Here is a 17,558-nt window from a genome sequence, read left to right on the forward strand (position 1 = left end):
GATAGAACATTAGAGGGTGTCAGCGATGTCCCATCCTGTGGCAGACTTGCCCTATTCTTGGCTCCTGGACCAAGCTGAATAAGGGATAATAAGTAATCTTCGTCGCCAAATACAAGCAGGAGAAAATGTCGATACACAGAAACCCTCTCACCAGCAGAAACATTTCTCCGATCTCAAAACGTCTGCACCAAGATATATATATATATATCTGCTGAATTTCAGTAAATGTTTTACCGATGGATTGGAATTGTGAGATATAGAAGTGAAAAAATAAGTTTCCAGCGAAGTTTTTAATCATATTTTCGTTTTAGCGCGGTTTGTTTCGTCAATTTGGTCAAACTTAGAGTCCATTTGTTTGTTTCTTTTTGTTGTTGTTGTTGTTGTTGTTGTTGTTGTTGTTGTTGTTGTTGTTGTTGTTACATAAAGTTAGTTGTTCTACAAGTTACACTGTACTGCTGGTTGTTCCTGAAGTGCTTGCTATAATTCTGGGTCTAAGAAGACGATCAGCTCGCAGTGCAGGTGCTCAATGTTAAATCCAATCATACGTAAGCAGTTTTTATTTACATAAATCACCGTCCTGTCTACTATTTTCTGACCTTTGTCGAAGGCGTTTTCACGAAACATCAATTGGTATTCAAGAACTCATTTGGCATTTTATTTTATTCCTAATAAACAAGATTAGATTAAGTGCAACATAAAGGACTTCTTATTTTTGTTCTGCGACCAATCTGGTCCTGTGCAAACTCTGACGAGCGACGAAATTGTTGATTTTCGCGCCTGGCTTCCTGATTCTTGGACTTTTCATCGAAGTCCGTCACGTGCGTCTAGCTGCAACGAGGGTATTTAGTTTGGAGTAATTTCCTATGGAAAAATCCAGTCAGCAATTCTCATTGTGCCATGGTCTGCCTGTTTCTAGCTTTTAACCTTCTCGCACAGTCAACGAGAACATCTGTCGGATGCTACTTTCTACTCCTTTCTTTATGAGTGCGGGACAAGTTGGACAATAAGGGTATAGCAGTTTGAGAGAGTACATCACTTGAATTGTGGATGTACAGCGACTTATTTACGCATGAAGAACATATTCTTTGTCAGCTGAACCTTAAATATCGTTTAATAGTACAAAAAATTTTAACAAATAGCTAATGATGATGATGACTTTTTTGGTCTGCACAATACACATGTAAGGCTCTCTTTAACAACTGTTATTTCGAAATCAGTTTCTGATGCTGCAAGTATCTACTATTTTTCTGACTACTTTTCTCCAGGCTTAGAAGCGATATTTTAGATGAAACTGTAAGCCTTTGCTTTTCTTTCTTCTACTGACTTGCACACCAAGGATGTGATGGTGAGATGTAGGGGATAGAACAAGGGTCGTTTACCCGAACTCCTGACACCGTGCGACACGATGATATCTTGTGCAGACAGCAGTCTCAGACTGACAAAGAAATGAGAATGTCACTTCTCCGGCTCTTGAACCAAATATACAAATCTTGAGCAAGCATCTTGTGTTATTATTTGGTTGATTAGGTTCATTTTTTTTAACTATAATCATATTATTTTTCTACTTTAATGTAATAGCGGTGAAAATTACACAGTAAATCGCTGCTGTCCAATCATGATGCTTTCATGTGAACCAATAACAATCGCATCTCGATCCATCTTAAAGGACTAATGGGGTGCAAAATGTTTTATAAATCTCAACTCAAGATACTTTTCCCCCAAATTTGTGTGAATACCCCTTATGATCTCAAGATACACGTCTATCATTATAGATGTTTGCACACATATATGCCTATTACTACATGAGCTTTAACAATCTAGCGAAAAATACCGACCCAACTACTCCTTTAATATTGGAATTCGCGGTCAATACCAGCTATTGCACATCTTATCAGGTTTATGTCGTCCATTTCACGCAAAGACGGATGAAACTATAAAGGTAAACAACAGCATTGCAATTACGTGGGCCACACACCGTTCTTGGTTATAAACACAAATGTTGAGAAGATTTAAAAAAAAAAAAGAAAAAGAAAAAAATTCGATTACAATGTCTCGTGTCGAGCACGATTTTTGCTTTTTCTCGATACAGACCTTTCGCTGAAGCAATACTGTGCGATGCTTATTTGCCTCTTTGAGCAGGAAAAAATTTAATAGCTGGATGCCATTATTCGAGTAGCTTTTGATAATAACGAAAATTGCCAAGAAGCGCAAGAAAACTCGTTGCTGAAAATGGTGCCCATTGCTCGACAAAAATAAGTTTTGAAAATTTCCACTTGTCTTGTTAAGGACTCTAAAAGTATTAAGGAAATTTATTCGCGATATTAGGCAACACCTACATGCATGATTAGAATAGAGATGCAAGAATTAAGATTGGACCAGCTACATAATATTGATGTCAATGTTCTGCTGGTTAGTCATTATTCTTGCACATACCTTGCACTTAGTGATTGAGTGGGACTTACTGTTAATATACTTGCTCTTTATTTTGTCCTCTCTTTTATTATTATTATTATTATTATTATTATTATTATTATTAAGCTACTGATTGTGTGTTTGTCAAGGCAAATAATAAGCTATTATTTAGTTTGAAGGAAGCCATAATTCCCATGCATCTGGAATTGATTTCAGTTCGTATGCGCACCTTAATTTTCTAAATATCTGAAATAATTATTCGAACTTTCAGACAATATTACTATGGATCTCATTGGGAAATCACGGAAAAAGTTATCGTCATGAGTAGCGATAATAGAAAAAATATCTTTACGTGTTCTTTCGTGCAATGGAAAAAATACTAAATGAAAGGATGAAAAATTAATGAAAAGAGAAATATTTTTGTCAAAAAAAGAATTTATATTTTATTCCAGAAATAAAAGTAAATGTTGCGGAAGAAGAAAGTGTTCCAATCAGAACACGCTATGTAAGGTCACGCAACATCAAACTGAATCCTTTATTTCACTCATTATTTTTCAATCTCTTTGTTCAAATTTACAGAATTGGTATTTTGTACTCATTTTTTACTGGCGATCAGTTTATTATCAGCCTTCCTGACAATCTCGAACGTGTATACAACCCAGCATGCTTTATTGTGCTGTGGTGTTTTTTTAACTAAAGAAACGGAAGTTTTCGTATCGATAATGAATTAAATCGAATGTACAAAATAATTTTTAAAAGTTGATCCACAAGTCATTCATGTTGTCGTGTCATCAGGACTTTAGTGGGCGCATGGATATGAAAGCTCTTCTCCCTTATCTTCCCGAGTAGAAGTAGTTGTCTAATGTAATACAGTCTCTCTGGCCTGTATCTACACAAACCCAGATTCAGTCCAAGTCTGTATCTCGACAGGCTGCTACCACGTGCGATGAAAGCCAAGGATGCTTCATGCGGCTCAAGCGGAAGCTCGGATATAATCACAGACTGCCGCACACCCTCACACCCAGCCTCATGCAAGCGGCCCCACGGAGATACATACCTTCGGACTCAGCCACGGTGGTTGAAAGAAATAGGAAGGGGGTCGTCTGCGTGTTTGCTTTCACTTCCAGGGGCAAAGGCTCAACGGGAAGTTGGGAGGTGAGCGAGAGAGGGGGGAGAAAAGAGAGAATGAGATAGGGAGATAAAGAGAGAAAGAGAAAGGGAAGAAAGAGAGATATGCAGACATGTGTTGGTTATTCGCCTCCTCACAGAGCAAAGTCAGTCTCTTCTGCAGCTTGCCTGGACCATCTCGATTTAATGGATGTGATTGATCACACTGCATTGCTTTTGTTGCCTCGCCATTTACTGTCCTGCCAGGCCGGCCAGCCCTAGCTTTTGCAGTCATGGGGAATGTAAACAGGGAAACGAGCCCCCGAGAACATTCACGTCTTCGACGATCAGACAAGGAATGAATCCAGTTGTTTTTCTTCTCCCTTCTCCTGCCAACTCTTTTCTCCACTTCCTTACTTTCTACCCACCCATCTACCCCCATCCTCAAATATTCCAAAAACTTTTCCTTCTATGCTCTGTCCTTTGTAGTTGTCCTCTTTGTGTGATTTGCGTTTTTTCTGACTCGTTTTAATTGGCTGATTTTTTTTTTCATTCACTCTCCATTGTCCACTTTTCTATATCCATTCTATAATTTCTGTTTTTCTTTTTTCTGTATTGAACTGGTTGTTTCATGGCAGAAGTCTGGATGCTGCTATAAACTGGTTAGTACTTGTCCAGCCCTTTCTGATGGCTCTTCGATATTCTGTCCAAACTTTGTGTTTTTTTTCTTTGTTGTTGAAATAGTTTTTCCTTCTCGCTGATTCACCAAACATTCGCTTGTTCTTCTTTTATTGAGGAAATTTTCCTTTAGGGCACCATATCTTTGTCATTAGTGATCATGGCTGGAAAATGTCCCTTGTTCACCCAGGACACGAGGACCTCATTTATCAGATAGAAGGCAATGGAATGTAATGCCTCAAACAAGGTGAACTACTTACTTCGCTACTTTTACAAATAGGAAACGCCTACCTCAACTTTCTAAAACCAAGTTTTTGCGACATTTTTCACCAGGTATTTTTTTGTTATTATTGCAGATTGCAGACCTTTTCGACGACGCTAATCATCACGGGGCGAGCAAATGACAGAAAGGAGCAGTTCAGCAGGTAGATGATGGATGAGGGCCCGCACAGGAAGTCGAACCTGAGCTCCCTCAGCCTGTCGCCCGCAGATCTTGCAGCTGGAGCTGGCATCGGCGAGAACACCTTGGCAAGAGAACAGTCCCTAAGATCAAAGGCGCAAACCCTCAGCCGTCAAAACACTTTTATCAATTGTCGGTTATCTGCCAGGACGCGTTCCAAGGCATCGGTGCCGCCTTCATGTCGATACTGCTGATGGAGGGACGCACATGTTCCACCCGTCACATCAGTTTCCTCTGATACGTTCCGCACCACCCATCCACCCCAAACCTCAAGTTCACGGAAGCTGCGCACAAACTGTGCGTACTCGACGTGCCAGACCTCAAATATGCCAGAGTGAGGCTGGGCGCAGGCGCATTCCCCTGTCAGCTGTCGGAACACAGCCAACAGCAGGTGCGGTGAGTCCGCTGGTCAATTAGCGCCAAACCTGGTCACAGGTGCTAAGCTGGAGTCCGTTAGAACAGTCTCTCTCTCTCCCCCAAGTAATTGCAATCCGCCTGTGCTTGAGAATGATCGAGAGTTCCCAAGATTTATTAATGTCATCTGTCCCTGCTGCAGAGGTGTTTGGTAGAAAGAGGTGAATGAATGGTTGGTTGACGGGTGTGAGTAAAAATAGATAAGTTCATAAATTTGTTTACCTTACTACCTGCAGATACAAACAAAAATGTAGTAACGAATTAAGATATAAAAGTTTGTCATAATACGATTAGGTTCTGAAAATAACCAGCTCTTTATTTCAAGAATTCAACTCTTATGAGTAAAGAAAATTAGGACTACGGAAGCTACCGAAACTAGATTAGGTGATAATATTGTGGAAAACGAAACAAACATCAGAGTATTGCCACAATAAGCTTTCTCAATCAGAAGCAGACACAACAGCAGCAGCAATAGAGATTGTTGAGGTGGTCAAAAAATCTAACTTCGTGTCCTCGTGCAGCATGGCAAAGTGGATGTATGGTTGTGAGAGATATAAATAGAAGCATAAAAAGATTGGTAAAAATAATTAAATAAAACAAATTTTAAAAAGATAAAAAAAAAAAAAAATGTGCATCGACCGGGAATCGAACCCGGGTCACCCGCGTGGCAGGCGAGTATTCTACCACTAGACCACCGATGCTACCTGTGGAAGCAGGTTATCTTTGCTTCAAATCTTCAGAATGGTTTTAATTTCAGCTGCTATGATATTGTTATTACATTATCTGTGTTGTTTCATAAACATAGACATGCTTTTTTCAGGGTCACTTGTGGTGGTCCGCCATTTCACTTGCCCAGAAAATCTATATCTTGGTACAAGAGGGATAACACTTTTTGTCATATTTTAATTTGCATATTTTTGCGGACAACCTAGTCAGATGCAGCTTGGCCGCTTTCTTTGATTTCTTTGGTACAAATATCGTATTACTATCATCTTTATGATCATAAATATTATAATATGCAAATGTATGTACAGCATATGTCGATATACATAGATATGATATAGATGCAGATGGTCTGGAGTTATATATAGAGAATTCCGTTGATTTAATGAATGGAAATCACATGCACATTTATTATACATAGAAATTCCTACAGTAACAATTTGTATCAATTCTTCACATTTTTCTCGCTGTCTATGCGTGCATCAGTTTGTGCTTCTATATATTCTCCTTTCCATGCTCCCAGACACGAGAGTCAGTCTGAGACAAGGCCATTTTCTTGACATCCAGAGTATCCTACCAGTTGCTTAATTCAAGAAACATGTCACCTGGTCTCTAACCAAAAGATCCAGAAAAAATTTGTTTCCCCTTTTAGAAATTACGCATGGAGAATGGTCTTCTCTGCTCTAAAATTTTTGATGACGGCTATCTCTTCTGGTGCCCAATATATGTTCTCAGGTCCCTCTCGGAAGTCGTGTAATTTTCCTCTGGTCTGAGAGGGCCATCTTGAAAATGTAATAAATTCCGTCTGCTTTTAGATGATCCAGGATCTGCCGCAATTTCCCTTCGGCCGGCAGGAGATCAAATAATTTTCCTCTGGTTCAGGCTGTTTCGTTCTCGCACCATATAACGCATCTCTGCTCCGAGATTCTCCCAAGACATTAAGTGATTTCCCTTCGGTCCAAGATCGACCATATTGGCGTTATGTAATTCCACCCGCAGTCCATGTTTCCCTTTGGCAAGGCTTGGACATACGGAAGCCCTTTAAGGCTGGTGGCCATGTTGACGCAGAATGTTTCTCTTCTTGAGGACTTTCATCCCCCTCGGCGCGAACGGTAACAACCCGTTTTAAAAACCCGCCTGATGCCTCGCTTAATGAGTGCTTGATGAAGACACGGCCATTGCTGCCCGGAACTACAGCGGTCACTTGCATCGTTAAAAAAGACAGAAAAAAAGCCCCGCGATCCGAGGTTTTCATCCCTGCCGAGCTGGGTACCAGATCAAAACACAACAAGTGTTTACAAAATACACTTCTCGCCCCTTGGCCTGTTTGCCGAACCGTTTCTCGCACTGCGACTAGTCCTTTGATCTCGGCACTGCCCATAGATCGCCCCTCGGGCGGTCCCTTTGATCTTGCGTGCTCTTCCTGCAAACTGGGGGAAGAGATCGATTTTCTTTTGTCTCAGGGGCCTTTTGCTCGGGACCACTGGCTGTAGGAGCAAGGAAGAGTCTTTTCTGATCACTTTCTTCTCAATATTTTGTGAAAACATGATGTCCAAGACCAAACCCCATCCACCTTATTTTCCTCCAACGAGCGTTTTTATCACGGTCACATTCCTTCCATTCCCTCACTTCCCGTAAACGAAATTACTTTTATCTGATTTTCGAATTGTAATTTATTTTTAAAGCCAGTGGTTAAGTGCAACAGTTCACCAAGTGCTCAGCTTAATGCTGTGTGTAGTTCTTATCCACTTCATGTCTGCGGCCACAGGAGATTCCAGATCTGTCCAAGTGTCATGATATGTTGAGGAACAATTTTTTTTGGCATTAAAATTTAGTTTGCATTTTGTCATTCCATAATGGTCGCAGAATCAGAACTCCCATGGGCAGAATAACGAAAGATTTTTTTCATTCGAAAGACTCAAACAAGAAGTTTTGTTTATTTGAATTGTAAGGTAGATGATAGAATGCCAAACACGCTTGTCTTGTATAATCGTGAGGGTGTGATGTTCACGTGACCCTTGGTAGGTCTGTACCATACATACATTACGTAATAGAAGTTTCAAAGACTAAACCAGTCATGCGGCCTTCTTTTATGTGTGAACAGATCGATATGAACGCTCAGGCGACACAATAAAATAAAAGGTCATTAAATCTTTATAATGTTTAAAATGGCTAAAACTTGTAAAATATGAATGCTAGACAGCATAACTCTCTGATTATTAATTTTTGCAATATCATTTAATTGCTCTTTGTGTGTGCGCGCGTGCGTACGTATGTGTGTGTGTTCGCACGCTTTCCCTTGCACAGGTTGGAAGTAGCAAGATACGCAAATGATCATCTGCACCACTAGCATCAGCAGCGGCATCTGCGTACCTTCGTTGCCCAGCACAAAATTTCCTAATAAAGATAGATTAACTGACTGTTACTCCTTTATCGGCACAAATGCGGGAGCTTAGAGGACTTGAAAAACGATGGTTTAAGACTATGAGAAATGAACACAGCAAAAAATAAAAAGAAAAAATTCATACACACAGAGAGAGAAGGCAGGGAGAGGGAGGTATGAAAAATAAAGGCACTGCACTGTCGTGAGCCGTGAGTTGGCAATAGAACCGGTCATTAGTGAGACTGGTCTTCAAGCATGGCGGAGCCGAAGTCGCCCAGCCGTGAATAGCTAGCACCTGTCACCTATCAAACTGCCAGAGACGGAAGGTGCAGGGCATGGAGGCGGATGGCTTGTTATTTTACGCCGATAGACCGACAAAGCCTATCAGACTGGAAGAATGCTGCGAGACCTCCAAAGCCTATCAGACTGTAAAAAAAAAAAAAAAGAAGAAGAAGAAAAAAGCCAGAAATGCATGATCTCCGTTGTAAGCTACTGGCGCGTTCGCCCTGTGCAGTCTGCGGCCTCGCGGCCTGTGGAGGTGAGCAACAACGATGTAGAAAGTGCTCGATGGTATAACAGAGCTTGTCAATAATAAAAGCCACATAAATATCACCCATTACCCATCCACTTAAAATGATAATAACACTCATCCAAACATCAGACAACAAATAATACCAGCCAGTCATCCACTCCTCAGACAGTGGGATAGGTGAGGGTTTAGGGTGAGAAGCAGACAGCCTGGGTTAGAACCACGAACCTCTACACATTCGTAGTAAGAACAACTGCGATCGAACTTGATGAGTGCAGACTACCCGGTTTGATACACGTGAGAACACAGTGAACTTTCTGCACCTGACCTAGGGTACCTGACACCGTAGAAAGTTAGGGAAGGTAAGGCAGTGAGGGTGAGGTGAAAGGTACCGCCACACAACAGTTGAGTGAGGGCTGTAGAGCCTCATCTCTTCAGGTAATGCGACTAGCCTTTTTAATACCTCAGATAGTAAATAATAAAATTATAATACAGAGAGACAGAAACTTCGTATTAGCTGCACTGAGGTGGATATAAATGAGTGATGTAGATCTATGGCACTCAGTCTTTATTTGGGGAGGATAAACCTGTAACTGAAGAAGCTTTACACTCTCAATAGGGTGGTCTGTAGAGGGAAGTTTAGGGATAAGTACAGTGTATTTTACCCTTTATGGCATGGATTTGATGATAGCCTCGGCCATGCTGGTGGTTAGCGATGTGGAGAGAGGTCAGTTAGTGGTGGTGGGAGCAGATTATGGCTTGGAGACTGTTTGGAGTCTGTACAATATATATTTATAATTAAAATGTTCATAGGGGAGACAGAGTATTATAGCAAAAACGTTTTTCTTCTGTTTGTGGTTTTGTACAGTTTGGAAAGTACATTAATTATAAAAAATATAATCATTTGCTCATCCTTTGAAAATCAATGAAAGGTAATGTTAGCCACTTATATAGGTGAACTGTACGCTAAAGTACACAGCAATGTCGATGATTTTTTTTTACTGTGAGAGCCGACATGATCGAAGGACGCTACACATATCAACAACTGGCATCAAATCAAAAGTGGTCTACCACCATCGGTTAGGGGTAAAGGTCACATGCATCATGCACGCATAATTCTGAGAAATCGGCCGACGAGAGGCATGTGTGTCTGCTCCGTCGTATTTGTCCATTCTGTCTATCCCTTAATGCACGTTGCTTGTTTGTCCCTCAAAATTTGCTTCCTTCTTCTTAAAATTTCCTTAATATACATTTATATTGCTATGAAAAATTTTATAGATTAACTGAAACCTCCGGTTGCCTTGGCGTCTGCACGTTCCCCAATTCTCTTGTCGTGGAAACTTAATTTCACACTCTTGAGCTAGGAAATCGTGAAGTGTTCAATGATCATGAGATAGGGGAGACAATCGTGGTTTTCTTTTTTAGCCTCTTATATGAGTAGTGTCCCTTTATTAACATTTCACCCATGCGCTAGCGGACACTTTAATAATTAGGGCAATGAAACCGATAAAGACATTTATTTCAAAAACAAATGCATATTAAATCATAAAAATCAAGCATAGAAGCAAACTTTACCGGCTAGAATAAAGATAAGAGATCATCTAAATTTATTTGGCTCTAACTGCCGTGACAGAGATTTTGCACCAGTACATATCTGATGCACGAATCTATCATAAAATTGTGTGTCTATTTTATTTGGCAGGTGGGATTTAAAGAAAGAATTAAATGTTCTCCACTCAGTACGTTTTTTCATGCAAAATGAACAGAAATAATTTGCCCATGAAAGGCATTTTGTCTCCAAACCAAACAGCATCAAACAGTCATTTAGCCATTACGGCTCTCAATGGCTCTCTTATCGTTTATCAGCTGAACACCATATCTGTAACTGGATATTTACAGAAATGATTTTTTTTTAATTACTGGATTGCTAAAAATGTTATGGCCAGAGACAAGCTACTGCAGACAATGCGCTTAAAAAGTTGCAATGGATTTTTCTTAGAACGGAAAATCCCCTTATCGCCTTTGACTTTTATTCAAATATTTGGGTTTTCCTTATTTTGGAATCAAAAGAATGTGCCTTACATCTACTAACAAAAAAGTATTAACAAGTTCATCGTCGATCGTCTTCTTCTGCCGTTTTAGTTACCCTGATAAATCAGATATTTACTCCGGGAAAGCTCCTGGGTAGGCAAGGAGCTGTGTAGCCATCTCCACTTAGTTCAAAGCAGTGTGAGCGAATAGTTCCTTGCAAAACACACACCAACAGACTGTAAGTCTCACCTGGACAGAAAATGAGGTCGACCCGTGATGTCTCTGTAGTACACAAAGATGTTTACATTACTAATACTTTTTTTTTTTTTACATCAAGGCATAAACTGTTGAAAGACAAGTAAGTTTGTGCGCAGTGTTATTGGTTTAGATGATGGATGTGGATCTTATTATCTAGTCTGTGATACAAACGTCTTTATAAATTGCCTTTTTGTGGTAGAGTGAAAGTAGTTGAGCAACGGAGAAAGAAAGAGATAGTGTGTGCACATTAATAACCTGCCCCAGCCCATTGGCACTGATGAATGGGTTTGTACCTACACTTATCCATGACCTAAGAGAGCCCAGCTTCACACACACACATAAAGTAAAAGTGCCTGCGAGGTCGTGACTGTTTCCGGTTCATCAACCTTAATGATGATCACGCGGACTGTCAGCTAAACTCTGCTGGCTACGTGCAGCATCCAACCAGCTGTCTACCTGTTGACTCCATCTTTAACTGTGGGGGACAAACAGGCCTCGGGAGACTTTCCCCTACCATACCATCTTCTGCAAACGATATGTTTATCCTCTGTTTTCAGTCCAAGGAAAATTCAGTGAAGAAAGGACTTGCTTTTATACAAATGGATGCATTTAAACCCACAAATAAAAACACACGCACGTTTTTCATAATGACTAAACCTAGAAACACCATTCACAAGTTTATAAACATGGACAAATATTTATTAGCATAAACACATGTGTGTTTATAGACATGTATGTTTATAAACATATACACGGGCACATGCCCGCGCCTACGTTCGGTCATAAACACTCGTATTTGCCGCCAGGCCCGGCATGACTAATGAAACTTAATAAATCATCGGTGGTGTTTGCCCACCTTAAAATTAAAGACAGCGTAGGGAGACGGAAGAAAGGAAAAGCTAATTAATCTTTTCCTGGGAAACGGAAGCTTGGCAAACTAAGTAAACAAGAAAACAGAGGTTGTTTTCCAGGTGTAGAGGAAGCGAGGACTTCGGATCGTGTCGTTTAACATACCTCGAGCATGTAGGGAGTGTCCTTTTTGGTCTATGACTATCTCTCTAAAGTTCTTAACCCCATAGCTGCCACTGAGACTACACATGGTACCCTTGAATCTCTTTTACTTCATAGCTACCTCTGACCTCTGAGCCTGTCTTTCCGTATGTCCATAGCTATCTCTGAGGCACCCTTACCTCATGTCCATATAGCTACACGCCCTATTCTATTCCCTTGACCTCATAGTCCATTAGCTATATCTTTTTGTAAGTACATTATGGTTGTGTACCAGATCTTGTTGTCACTGGTTTTGAAGATTAGAAGCTCTCTGACTTCATTGATAACTGGATAAGCATATTTAGGCATAAACACACAAGACCATTGAAAAAAAAGGTGGCGGGACACAAACCTGTGAATTTAGTTTCCAGTAAAGATAACTAAACAAAAAGGCACAAAGTGACATTTCCGTGAAATGAAGTTTAATTGTTCCTATTGGTCAGAACTAATTTGCTCTGTCCATCAGGGAAACAAATTTGATATTCTGATTAAAAAGGAAAAAAAAATGGACAAGTCATGCGCGCGAGAAGAAGTGTTTTTCTACCTTCTAAGTCGATCACCTCTAGTCTACCTTTTTTTTTTTATTGGGATTGGGGGATCATTGACTGAGTAGTGTTAACATCAAGGACAGAGCAAGTGATAGCCGCTCTCCCACACCCACCCTCCCGCATCACGTTCTCGGTGGACGACTTATGCCATGTCGCGTGGCCCTCGTGTCGGCTTGTTTTAAAGGTCTACACTTGCAGAGAAACTTTTTTTGTTTTACATCACTGTGTTGATCTTAGAACAAGACATTACTTCTCATAATAAGAGAATACCAACTTTTCCTTTACCATCTTCCTCCCTTTTCGAGCCACCGAATTATCATGCACATAGGTCAAAACCGTTAGGGATATTTTTAATTACCATATAGTTGCTACTCGCCCATTGGCTGTAGCCTTGACAACATATTCGTCTCCGTCTACATTCCTGATGTCAGAGGACTTTGACCTTTTTTTGTGCGGGATAATGTTTATAGACCTGTATCTAAAAATGCATATATTTTGGGAAATGCTTTCCAAGCTCGTGATTTTTTTTAAACACCCATACGCTTTGCATTTTGATTCTGTTAGACATTTAAAGGTCTGGTGAGTTGGGTTATTTTAATGAATGGATTAAGCCAAGACACTATTTCCCAAAACCTAGTGAATAACTTTCTCACCTTTCTCATAGGTATGCATCATTAATACATGGTCAGCAAGTTCTCTCATTGGCTGAGAACTTTACAATGTAAGCTTCTTCGTATATAACCCTAATCTCTGTGATATTAACCTTCTTCTCTGCATGATGATGTTTGTTTCTAGAGAATGAGTCGGGGCGTTTACCAAGATTGTAGCAAATAGTATCTTGCTCTGAGTTCACACATTCGTTATAAAAAAATATTGCACCCTACTAGACCTTTAACCGCAATGCTGGATGTTAAGACAAAAAAAATAGTTTTGAAGTGACCCCCTAGTGAGCAAGGGGGAGCCGAAGTTGTTAATCTACGTCTTAAAAATAGAGTAGGGGTCTGACTGTGTCGGAAACACTGACTGTTGTGGCAAGTCCGGGGTAACACCCTGCTGGTCCATGCGGTGCAAAGCGTTTCTTTGTGCTTTTGCTCGGAATGGTTTTGGGAGGCTTTTGTTTTTGAAGCTTTTTTTTTTTTTCAAACGGGTGTTTTATGTGTGGGTGGAATTTTGCTCCCTGCCGTTTGAAAAGGAAGAGTTTTCAAGATATCGTTCATAATTTTAAGTGAACAGGAAATTTCCGCTTGTGCGATTCAGTGCTTGTCTTCTTAAATCCGAAGGAAATTAAATCCCAGCTCTCTTTTTCCAGCCTTGCTCAACAAGCAATGAGAATTTCCTTAGAATTGCCACTGGAAGTTTAAGGACAAAAGAACAAGTTCAAGACAGAATCAGTGGTGCTACTGTCGACACATCTGAATATTTGTGGCGCTGTTTCACTTCACGTGACTACGTCACGGCGCCGTAGGTGCTGTTCCTGTCAAAGAACGTACTCCCCAGAAACAGGAGGATGGCGTCTGTGTCTCGCCCCAAGAATTCCATGACAAAGGTTGGCCTCTTCGTAATCGTGATCGTTGCTGGATGCTTGTGCCAGATGACCGGTTCACAGTCGTACAGAAATTATTACAACGGCAGGATTAACCAAGCTCCCTCTGCTGCAGGTGCCAACGCACCCTCGCTGCCATCACAACTTTTCCCATCTGCGGGTCAAAACTCTCGACAAGTTCCTTCGGCACCAGCAACGGATGCCAGCTTCTGGCTAAAGAGTCCATTAACGGGTAAGTTTAACAATTGTTTGCTAATATCAGACTATCGCGATATGGTCGACAGTATAAAAAGCGGGGATTGAAGACCCTTCCCCAACCTCATGCGTTTCTGTTATATGTAATTAAACACCTCTACATGACTCTTTGGGTCGCTAGTCACTTGTATGGGAACTCTAAAATGAACCTGTCTGAACTCTCAGTGGAACTGGCTTTACAATTTATTTTCTGTCTGATTAAAAACTAACACTCCCAAACGCAGAGTGTTTTTTTCCCAGGATTCAGTGTCCTTATAATAAAATTTTATATTGGATATTTATTATAGAGGATGTACAACCGTATTGAAACTTAGTTGCTTACAAATATGATTGCATTATTCTGTAATCTGTTGTTCTGCTGATATAAATGATCCTTCTTTCTCTCTTCTCTTGTTTGTTTCTGTGTGTGTGTTGCAGTTCTCGGCGGCGATACAAACTACACCACCGTCAGACAAGAGTTTCTGAGGCAGCTGTGCAGTAGACTACTTACTCAGCCCAATTCTAATGCCTTCTCCTTCTGTCACTCTATCAGCCCCCCGGGAGGATAGCACAAAAGCCATGTTCACTATTTTTCAGCTTATACATCTGCTGTACTTCACTGTACACCTTCCTGCCCCCTAAGTAACCACGATTGTAGAGGACGAGTTAGATGAGGCCGCGATTCATGATCTTCGGAGACATCAAGAAAAAAAACAACAACAACAGAAGTTACTCCACTCATACTCAACATGAATCCTATAACTCGCTGAGAAAAAGCGATTATGTTGATGTATAGTGTGGTTTGTATGCTTGTATGTTGTTGACATGTATTTGTGATCACAATGTAAATAATTATAATCGCTACTTGTAATCTCAAATATGTTTAATGTCTGTGTAAGCCTTCGATAGGGTTTTTTTAAAAAATGTGTCTGATATGTATGGCGATTAATCTTTTTCATATACTACTTTTGCTGTACAGTTGAATATACCCAGTTTCAATGTCAAATATAATTGTTTTGGTCTTGTTTTTCCTCAGTATTTTTCAAGTACTGCAAATACAGTTATCCGTACTCAAACAGAACACAAGAAAACGCCTAATGTTCTTTGTATGGCACAGGCGCCGTCAAATTTTGCACTTAGAAATAAATAATAATAATAATAATAATAATAATAATAATAATAATAATAATAATAATAATAATAATAATAATCCCACCATTAAGGGATGGGCTAAAAGCACCTTACAAAAACAATACTATAATAATGGGGCAACGCCGTCAGTTCTGGAACTGAGTTAAGTGTCAGTTATAAAGCAAGTAATTTTAAAAAAAATCCATGGAGCAAGACTTATCAGGATTGCAGTGTTGTCGTGTACAAAATGTCAACATGAAGTAGAAACTGTAGCGACATCAAAGCACAAAGCTCGTAGAAGAGAAATTGTTGACGAATGCACGCTCCGTAGATCATAAACAAAAAGTTATAAAATGACAGACTGACTTTTTATTCAGCGTAGGCCTATAAAATTGCGGAGAAATGGAGACAAGTAGAATCCACAAAACAAAACAAATAAAAAAAAAACACTCGGATGAGATATACCTGAACGAAATGATATGAGTCCTTGACACGGTCTGAAAAAAGTGAAAATTTCTAAAATACAGAGGTGAGTCTCCCACGTGATTCTTACATTATCATCCACAGGCAAAGTTTCCCTTCTGTCCTCGATCTGTGTAGTAAACCCCTATGGCACGAGTCCACTTTGGAGGCCATAAGGCAGATTAATTATTCATTGCAAAAATTAGCAAAAACTCCGCTTTCGAGGCAGCTAAGTGCACTTTCACTGGGACAGTTCCTCCCGCGACACGTTAATCAAACGTTGGTGACAGCCAGGGGGCTGTTTGACAGGACCGCGTGCTGTGCCCTGCATGATGGGGACATTTCCGCTGTGTTCTTGATAATTATTTTGATAAGGCGTATATTTAATGAGGGCTTTTGTGGCACTCCCCCTTGTGTATAAAGCTAGAACTAGTCCCGTGACCTTTGAGCTGTAGGGAGTGAGTGAGCATCTCACTTATCTCGAGACGGTGAGGGCAGTGTTCATCCCTTTCTCTTCGCAGCCTTATCTTCCCCATATGGCAGGGGTTTCCAGTATTTTTGTGCCTCACACCGCTAGGAAATGCTTAATGTTTACATCCCTACTAAAGGAATACCACATATAAAAATGAAGTGTAGTTTCTTATCTTTGAACCACAAATTAAAACTGTGAACAATAAAGCTGGCGAATAAATTGAATTAAAAAAAATAAGTTAACTCGGTGCACAATGAAATGAAATATAAACCGAACAATCAGATTCAACAACTTATTAATGCACACTATATAGCATCTGGCTACGTGATAACTCGTCATTCAAGGGCACGACCCACTCGATCATTGTCGCACCCTGTGAACGTTCATCTGAGGTTGCGGGCACCCCAGGCTATGAATCTTTGCTCTAGTGGTGTACCTATCCCCATGCCTGCGTCACTCTGGTATCCACCCAAAAAGTGCGTGCTAAAGGTTGAAGCTGTTGCTGTAACAAACAATCCTTCCCTCCCCATGCATTCGTCACTTTTAGAACATTGCTCACACACACCTTACACCACACAGCAATCAGGTTTACTTTGAAATGTGTTCGCCATCAAGGAAATTATCTCCCATTCCCACTAAGGGAAGAGTTGTTACATACATCATTCCACATGGCCAGCCGAGATGACGTTCTAAAATCATCAGCTCTTCCTTGTCTTTTGCATTTAGCTTAGGCACAGACTCGGGTCCAGATATCCCACCCACCCATGCAACTACCTTCTCTTTATGTTACCCGTTAAGAGGGCTGGCACCAACAAATCACTTGCACAAGATCAAAAGAAGTAGACCAAAAAAAAAAAGAAAAAATAACAACAAAGCTCAAGAAGACTGGAAACTAGTTACAGAGAAAGATGCACAATGAAAAAGACAAAAAGAATCTTTAAAAGAAGGACCATTAGGTGGTATATACACCGGGTCTCTTCAGGTTAAAAGCTGACATTGTCATTACAGACCACTCTCACAAAAAGAATGCTTTTTTTCAAGTACTTTTTACAAAGTGCGATTGCACTCTTCAACAGGACTAACAAATGTTCCTAGACGTCTGGCAATCGCCGCTGGGAGAGAA

General features: G+C 40.3%; 1 long non-coding RNA gene and 1 other non-coding gene across 2 annotated transcripts; one reads left to right on the forward strand and one right to left on the reverse strand.

Moving 5' to 3' along the window:
• Positions 1-5,701: 5,701 nt before the first annotated feature.
• Positions 5,702-5,772, reverse strand: Trnag-gcc. The gene has a single exon. It is a non-coding gene; the product is annotated as a tRNA-Gly (tRNA).
• A 7,770-nt stretch (positions 5,773-13,542) lies between these two features.
• On the forward strand, positions 13,543-15,376 carry LOC112566600. The gene is made up of 2 exons (XR_003099659.1): positions 13,543-14,368; positions 14,809-15,376. It is a non-coding gene; the product is annotated as an uncharacterized LOC112566600 (long non-coding RNA).
• The last annotated feature ends 2,182 nt before the right edge of the window (positions 15,377-17,558 follow it).

This window comes from Pomacea canaliculata, linkage group LG1, assembly GCF_003073045.1.
Source record: "Pomacea canaliculata isolate SZHN2017 linkage group LG1, ASM307304v1, whole genome shotgun sequence".
Taxonomy (NCBI): domain Eukaryota; kingdom Metazoa; phylum Mollusca; class Gastropoda; order Architaenioglossa; family Ampullariidae; genus Pomacea; species Pomacea canaliculata.